An 8,691-nucleotide genomic window follows, 5' to 3' on the forward strand; every position below is an offset into this window, starting at 1 on the left:
GTGGAGAAAGTGCGTGACTTCAGGTTCCAAATATGACGCACTGGGGACCCTCGGAGACAAAAACTAATTTAGGGGAAGCAGACGTGGCTCAACTGACAGAGCTCCCGTCTACCATACGGAGGGTCCAGGGTTCGATCCCCAGGGCCTCCTGACCCATGTGGTGAGCTGGCCCACATGCAGTGCTGCTGCACGCAAGGAGTGCCGTGCCACACAGGGGCGCCCTGGCGTAGGGGTGCCCCAACACGCAAGGAGTGCACCCTGCAAGAAGAGACGCCCCGCATGAAAATAAAGTACAGCCCGCCCAGGAATGGTGTCACACGCACGGAGAACTGATGCAGCAAGATGACGCAACAAAGAGACGCAGTTTCCCAGTGCCACCGGATAATGCAAGTGGACGCAGAAGAACACACAGTGAATGGACGCAGAGAGCAGATAACGGGGGTGGGGTGGGGGGGGGAAGGGGAGAGAAATAAATTAAAAAAATAAATCTTAAAAAAAGAAACTAATTTAGAAAATCAACATGAACAGGCCTCGTGAGTATCACGTGACTAATGACCGGCCAGGATCTCCTTATAAACTCTCACAGTCCATTTGTCCAAGCGCAAAGGGTACAGACAAACTCAATGGCTCAGGAACCTTCCAAAGTCCAATCAAAGTGAACAGAGGAAATATTCTCAGAACTGGGATACAAGAGAACATCTTACCCTGCTCAATTGTGTTGTAATGTGCAAGTGGGAAACAAAATAAAGATGCGTCAAGTAACAAAAGGCAGTTGCCTGCCTACGATTTTGCGATTTTGCGAAGGAGCCTGGGTGTGTCGGTGCTATTTGGCACTGCCTGAGGGCGGTGGGGATGGGGCTGGGGTGCCTGTCCTCAGAAGAGACGGCAGTGACAGAACGGAGCAGACAGGAGGCAGTTTGTTCCTGGAATCGTGACCACTTGAAGAGAGCAAGGCTCACTGTCCATGAGACTTCTCAGAGGATGGCTCTCAACCTTTCTGGTTCCAGCATCTCTAGAGAACAGGACGGTTCTCATGTCAATATCACTCAGTATCTCCCCGTAAATAAACACAGAGTAACGGATGCAAGAACCGGATTGGAACCTCCCAGGCTGCAACCTCTCTTCGTTCCCGGAAAGAACCAATCTGCCTCTGATTCCTGCCAGGACAGGCTGCTGTTTTATGGCACTCAGCCCTGCGTTGACGATCAACAGCAAGGAAGACCCAGATGAAAAATAAGGAGCACCCTTGACCTAGATTCAGAACTCCTGGAGACAAAGTAGCACTGAGTGTGCTCCTGCTCTAGGATCACCAGGCACGTGTTTATCTATTGCTAGGCAGCAAGTTACCCCTGATCTAAATGGCTTGAAACAATAAACATTCCTTATCTCTCAGATTCTGTGGGTCAGGAATTTGGGAGTAGCTTAGCTGGATTCACAAGGTTTTTTTTTTTTAATTCAAAAATTACGGTGTTTATTTACATATTGCATATCTCAAAAAGTTTAGAAAAAAAGTTTCAGCAGGAAGTGAGCAAATGTTTATGCATTTGTCTTTCTCTAGCACTTAGGGGAAAAGGATGCTGGGAGACTTGAGGGCAAAATTTCAAATGTTCCAGTTACTTTCCGAGGAAGTGCCACATTTGTTCTTCTTCATTACTTTCTTTACTCAGCGAAGATGATACCAATTCACTAAAGATCTTGCTTCCTCTCCAGCGCAACAGAAAGGGCTACCACATACCTGCACGTCTGTACGGTTTACAGCCCCTCCATCACACTTCTTCATAAGCAGTGCTTTCCAACACTCATGAGTAGATTCACTAACTTCAAGAGCAAAAGCCTTGTTCCTGAATTCTCCATTAAAAGCAAACTGGTTTTCTGGTTTTCCCTCTGGCACCTTATAAATTCTAAACCAATTAAGTGCAGCTTCCAAGTAGCCAGGTCTGTACTTCCTGACATGACCAATATCATTGAACTTTGATGCTTCAGGATCATTCACATTGATAGCAAATGATTTCCAATCTGTTTCACCCTCATCAGTAAGAACCAAAATTCCAAGGATCTTCACACGAATAACCTCTCCACGAGAAAAAAACCTTTGAGCCAATTTCATGAACATCAATTGGATCATTATCTCCACAGCAGTCTGTGCTCTTATCTTTTTGATGGGGATCTTCCCAAGTCTGAGGGAGGGCACCATAATTCCATATATAACCCTCATGAGGGAAGATATTTGCCACATAGCGTAGCTTGCCATCCTTTACATCTTGTTTAGTGGGATTCGAAGGCTCGTCGGTGGCAATCTCCATTTTAACATTTGTCCAACGAGGTACTTCTACAACCGTATTAAACACATTCTTATGTTCATAATTTCGTGCTCTCTTTGTAGGAATGTCACTTTCTGAAGAAGAGGCGGTAATTGCACGAATAGGGCTCGCCACGCTCCTCAGTGCGGTACAGGGCCATAGCGCGGCGCGGCCCGGGGCCTGCGTTCGGCACTCCCGGTAGTCAGGCTGCGGAGGGCAGTTCACAAGGTTTTGATCAAGATGTTGCCAAGTTTGGAGGGTTTGCTTCCATGAGGGTCCCCCACATCACTGTCAAAAGGAGGCCCGAGATCTTTCCCACGTGGGCCTCGCCAAAGGGTTGCTTGAGTGTCCTCTCAACGTGGTACTTGACTCACCTAGGATGAGTAATTGAAGAGGGCATGGTGGAAGCCACAGTATCTTTCATGATTCAGTCTTGAAAATCACACACTGTCACTTCTGTCCCATTACATTTATTAAAAGTTAAGAGAACAACCAGCGAGATGGTGGCAGAATAAGGAGCTCCTAGAGTTAGCTCCTGCTCCAGGGCAGCAGTAATCACCCAGCGCTATCTAAAGCACCTGTCTGGGGGCTCCAGACCAGAAGAGCATCCTGCAACATCCTTGAAGGAATGGAAGGAGCAGTCTGCCCATCTGCAGAGAAGATTCGTAAGCAGAGGCTCCACGCCACAGAGGCCGGTGCCCATCCTCCACTGGAGGCACAAGCCGCCTCGGGAGCTTTTCGGAGGCTGGAATTGGAAGCTCCACTTCCCAAAAATGGAAGTGAAGAGATGGTTGGGCACCAACTGCAGCTACTGATTAGTAAATTTGGGGGAGGCTAAAGTATAATTCTAAGAACAGCTAAAGTATGAACTTGTTCAAGTCAAAAAGAGGCTGGTGGCTGCCATTTTAATTCTGCCCCTGGCACAAGGGGAAGAGGGGCGGACTGAAAATCACGGTGCTGGTGGAACCAGATTGCAGCTCTAGCTTAAGCCAGCCCCACCTCTGGCAGGGAGGAAGCTGGAGACACCTGCGCCAGCCTCTCTGGGAAACTACTGGCCATGCTGCAGAGGCTGGTGATCATCCTACTTTGGCAGCACAAACCGCCCCAGCAGCTAGTCTGTGACTGGAGTTGGACACTCCATTTCCCAGAAACAGGGGAGGAAGAGACAGTTGGCCACTGATTCCAGCTACTGACTGGTGGATTCAGCTGGCTAAAGTATAACACTAAGAAGAGCTAAATTTTGAACTGTCTAGGTCAGAAAGAGACCGGTGGCCGCCATTTTGACTCCCCCCCTACATGAAGAGAAGCCAGGCTGACCAAAAATCACAGCAATAATAGGGACTAGTTTCTTTCACCCAGATCACCCTGCAGCCCTAGCCTAAGCTTCAGTGCCACTTCTAGCAGGGAGGAAGCTGGCAGGCCCTGCACCAGCCTCTCCAGGTAATTGAAGGTAAGTTCAGCTGGCATAGAATGAATAGTCTAAGTCTACTGGGGCAACTGCAGTCATTTTGACTGGCATGGCATAGATTGCCCACACCTGTAGCTCTATCGCTGCTCCAGGCAGGGGAGAAAGGGACATGAAGCTTCATCAATCTTTCTGGGCCACTAGAGTATAGGCCTGCATGACTTGGATTATTCCACACAGCTGTGGCTTGGTCCCATTCCCTGGCAAAAGAGAAAACTGGGACAAGCTTCATTGGTCCCTGGGGCAGTGAGGGCAGCTTGAGCCTCCACAGCTTATAGCACCATCTACATCCTTGGCTCCTACTGCACAACCAGCAAGGGAGAAAGGGCAAAAAAAAGCCTAAACTAAAGACAGTAATGCACCCAGAATAAATACTCTAGTAAGCCAGATGCCAAGACACCAACAAAAAATTACAATCCACACCAAGAAACTGGAAGACATGGCCCAGTTAAAGGAACAAGATAAGCTTCCAGATGACATACAAGAGTTGAGACAACTAATCATAGATGTTCAAACAAATTTCCTTAATAAATTCAATGAGATGGTAAAAGAGATTAAGGACATTAAAAAGACATTGGATGAGCACAAAGAAGAATTTGAAAGCATACATAGAAAAATAGCAGGTCTTACAGGAATTAAAGTTGCAATAAATGAAATTAAAAATACACAGGAATCATATAATAGCAGATTTGAGGAGGCAGAAGAAAGGATTGGTGAGTTTGAAGAAATGGCCTCTGAAAGCAAACATACAAAAGAACAGGTGAAGAAAAGAATGGAAAAAATTGAACAAGTTGTCAGGGAACTAAACAACAGCAAGAGATGTGCAAACAAATGTGTCATGGGTGTCCTAGAAGGAGAATAAATGGGAAAAGGGACAGAATGAATATTTGAAGAAATAATGGTAGAATATTTCTCAACCCTATTGAAGGACATAGATATCCATGTCCAAGAAGCACAATGTACTCCCATCCGAATAAATCCGAATAGCCCAACTCTGCAACACATATTAATCAGAATGTCAAATGCCAAAGGCAAAGAGAGAATTCTCAGAGCAGCAAGAGAAAAGCAATGAATAACATATAAGGGATACCCAATAAGATTAAGTGCCGATTTCTCATCAGAAACTATGGAGGCAAGAAGAGAGCGGTGTGATAGATTTAAGATACTGCAAGAGAAAAACTCCCAACTAAGAATCATATATCTGGCAAGACTGTCTTTCACAAATGAGGGTGAGTGGAGAATATTCACAAATAAACAGAAACTGAGAGAGTTTATAACCAAGAGACCTGCTTTGCAGGAACTACTAAAGGGTATGTTACAGCCTGAAAATAAAAGACAGGAGAGAGAGGCCTGGAAGAGAATCTCGAAATGAAGATTATATCAATAAGAGTAACTAAAAGTGTAAAAAAGTGGTGAAAATAAAATATGACAGATAAAGCCCAAATATTCAGGAATAAAATTAACCTATTATGTAAAGCACTTGTATTCAGAAAACTACAACTCATTAAAAAATAAATAAATAAATAAAAAAGACCTAAATAATTGGAAGAACATTCCATGCTCACAGATTGAAAGACTAAATATCATTCAGATGTCAATTCTATGCAAATTGATATATGGATTCAATGCAGTCCCGGTAAAAGTTCCACCAGCATTTTAAAAAGAAATGGAAAACATGATTACTAAATTTATTTGGGTCCTAAATGGACAGAAACAATCTTAAAAAGGGTCCTAAATAGATAGAAACAATCTTAAAAAGGAAAAGCAAACTTGGAGGACTCTCATTTCCAGACTTTAAATAAAATTACCTAGCTGACAGTGGTAAAAATAGCTTGTACCGGGATAAAGATAGACACATAGACCAATGGAACCGAATTGATGGTTCAGAAGCAGACCCTCACATCTATGGTCAGGTAATTTTTGACTAGCTTGTCAAACCCATCCAACTCATGCAGAACAGTTCATTCAATAGATGGTGCTGGGAGAAGTGGGTATCCATAGCTATAGCAGTTTGATCTGGTTATAAATTCCAAAAATAGATATTGGATTATGTTTGTAATCCAGTCTATACCTGGGTGTGATTAAGTAATGATTAGGGCTTTGATTGGGCCACATCATTAGGGTACTCAGCCCACACCCCTTGGTGGGTGGGGATTCACAGATAAAAGACATGGCAAAGGACAGAGTTGAGGGTTTTTGATGTTGGAGTTTGATGCTTAAGCCTTAAACTGGAGTCCCAGGAAGTAAGCACACAGAGGAAAGAGAAGCAAGCCCCAGGAAGAAAGGAACCATGAGCCCAGGAAAGAGTAAGTCCTAGGAAGGAAGGAACCTTGAACCCAGAGAGAAGCAAAACCCTGGAAGGGAGAAACCCAGAAAACCTGAACCCTTGCAGACATCAGCAGCCATCTTGCTCCAACACGTGAAAATAGACTTTGGCGAGGGAAGTTAACTTACGCTTTATGGCCTGGTATCTGTAAACTCCTACCCCAAATAAATAAAAATCAACCAATTTCTGGTATTTTGCATCAGCACCCCTTTGGCTGATTAATGTACTAGCCAAAAGAAGGAAAGAGAACCGCTATCTTACACCTTAAACAAAAATTAACTCAAAATGGATCAAAAACCTAAATATAAAAGCAAGAACCATAAAACTCCTAGAAGAAAATGTAGGAAAATATCTTCAAGACCTGGTGGTAGGTGGTGGATTCTTAAAGGGGATAAGAGGAGGACCGAGATGAACTACTGATATTTAATACATGTAGAGGTTTTAATTAGTTTTACTGTAAAATTGTGGAAATGTATATTGGATGGTAACACATTATAGTGAGTAACAGCTGGTTTATAAATGGGAATGTAGCTGAAAATGGTAATCTAGGGATATAAATGCCAAGTGACAGAAAGCTAGAGAATAATCTAGGGACTGAAAAGCACAGTTAAACCCAGAGGTAGTTAATAATTGTGGGTGATGGTACAGATGCAAGAGTGTCCTTTGTGACGTAGAGCAGATGTATATCATTATTGCAGGGTGGTGAGAATGTGGAGAAGCATGGGAAACATACAACTGGAGTGACCTATGGACTGTGGTTAACAGTAATAATGTAATATTCTTGCATCTATGCCAAAGTATGCTGATAATGGGGGCATATGGAAAAATTGTGCCAAATGTACACTAGGGACCTGATAATAATCTGATGATATTATCTCATTATCTATAACAAATGTTCCACCACAGTGTGGTGTATTGATAGAGGGGTTTTGTTTGGGAATTTTGCATGTGCCTGATTGTTTTGTAAGTTTACAACTTCTGTCATAAAAATATATTTTAAAAATAATAATAGGGTGGGTTGGGGGAAAAATACACCAAATGTAAGATAAGGACTATAATTAGTAGTAAGATTTCAACAATATTCTTCCATAATTTGTAACAAATGTCTGACAACAATGCAAGCTGTTGGTGGTGGGTTGATGTATGAGACCCCTATATGATGTTATGCATGTTTGCTTTGTAAGTTCACAACTTTTACTACACACTTATTGTATACGTATGCTCATGTATAAATGATATAAAAATAATAGGGTGGATTGGGGGAAAATACTTTGGTTAGTAGTAATACTTTAAGGATGCTCTTTAATCATTAGTTAAAAAGGTTTCACGGGAAATGGACTTTGGCCCAGTGGTTAGGGCTTCCGTCTACCACATGGGAGGTCCGTGGTTCAAGCCCCGGGCCCCCTTGACCTGTGTTGAGCTGGCCATGCGCAGTGCTGATGCGCACAAGGAGTGCCCTGCCACGCAGGGGTGTCCCCCGCGTAGGGGAGCCCCACGTGCAAGGAGTGCACCCATAAGGAGAGCCACCCAGCGCGAAGGAGGGAGCAGCCTGCCGAGGAATGGCGCCACCCACACTTCCCGTGCCGCTGACGACAACAGAAGCGGACAAAGAAACAAGACGCAGCAAAAAGACACAGAAAACAGAAAACCGGGTGGGGGGGGGATTAAATAAATAGAAATAAATCTTTAAAAAAAAAAAAAGGTTTCACAACAAAGCAAGGTATTGGTGGTAGGGGCAAGGTATGAGAGCCCTTTATGATGTTATGTATGTTTGTTTCTTAAGTTCACAATTATTACTATATATTTATTGTTTATGTATGTTTATGTGCAACTGATACACTTCAATAAATTTTAAAAAATCAAGTTCAGGGAGCAGGTGTAGCTCAGTGGTTGAGCACCTGCTTTGCATATATGAGGTCCTGGATTCAATCCCTCATACTTCCTAAAAAAAGGAAGAAAAAAAAAAAAAATGAGTCAAGTCGAGCCCACCCTGAATGGGAAGGAATTTAGACTCTTTCTTTTGCGGAGAGGATTGTTAAAGAATTTGTGTCCATATTTTAAAACCAACACACTAAGAAACCATCTCATTCATAAATCAGTTTCTAGGTAGCTTGATAGCAGGAAAAGAAATGAAGAGCATCCCAATCCAGGAAAACTCTGTCCCCTGGCAGGGTTTATGTGTTGGTCTGTTGTGGGTTTGGCTAAGGTATGTTTTCCAGTTCCTGACCAACTGTAGGTGACCCGACAAAATTTAGGTATTAGCCTTCACAGCTGAGGGAGGACCAAAGGGTATGGCTGACTTGAGCGTCCCTCTTCACCCCCGGCTCTGTCCTCCTTCCCTGCCTCTCCGTGCTAAATACATTGTCAGCTTATCCACTCTTTTTTGTTTTGTTTTTTTTTTTTGCTTTTTGTTTTCTCTATTTTATTTTTTAATGTCACATTGAAAAAGTATAAGAGGTCCCCATATACCCCACACCCCCCTCACCCCACTCCTCCTACATCAACACCCTCTTTCATCATCATGGCATGTTCATTGCATTCGGTGAATACATTTTGGAGCACTGCTGCACCACATGGATAGTGGTTTACATTGTAGTTTA

At 43.4% G+C, this 8,691-nt stretch overlaps 1 pseudogene; it reads right to left on the bottom strand.

The window, feature by feature from the left end:
• Positions 1-1,663: 1,663 nt before the first annotated feature.
• Positions 1,664-2,460, bottom strand: LOC101441468 (inorganic pyrophosphatase 2, mitochondrial pseudogene; annotated as a pseudogene).
• Positions 2,461-8,691: the final 6,231 nt, after the last annotated feature.

Source organism: Dasypus novemcinctus, chromosome 20 (assembly GCF_030445035.2).
Source record: "Dasypus novemcinctus isolate mDasNov1 chromosome 20, mDasNov1.1.hap2, whole genome shotgun sequence".
NCBI lineage: Eukaryota > Metazoa > Chordata > Mammalia > Cingulata > Dasypodidae > Dasypus > Dasypus novemcinctus.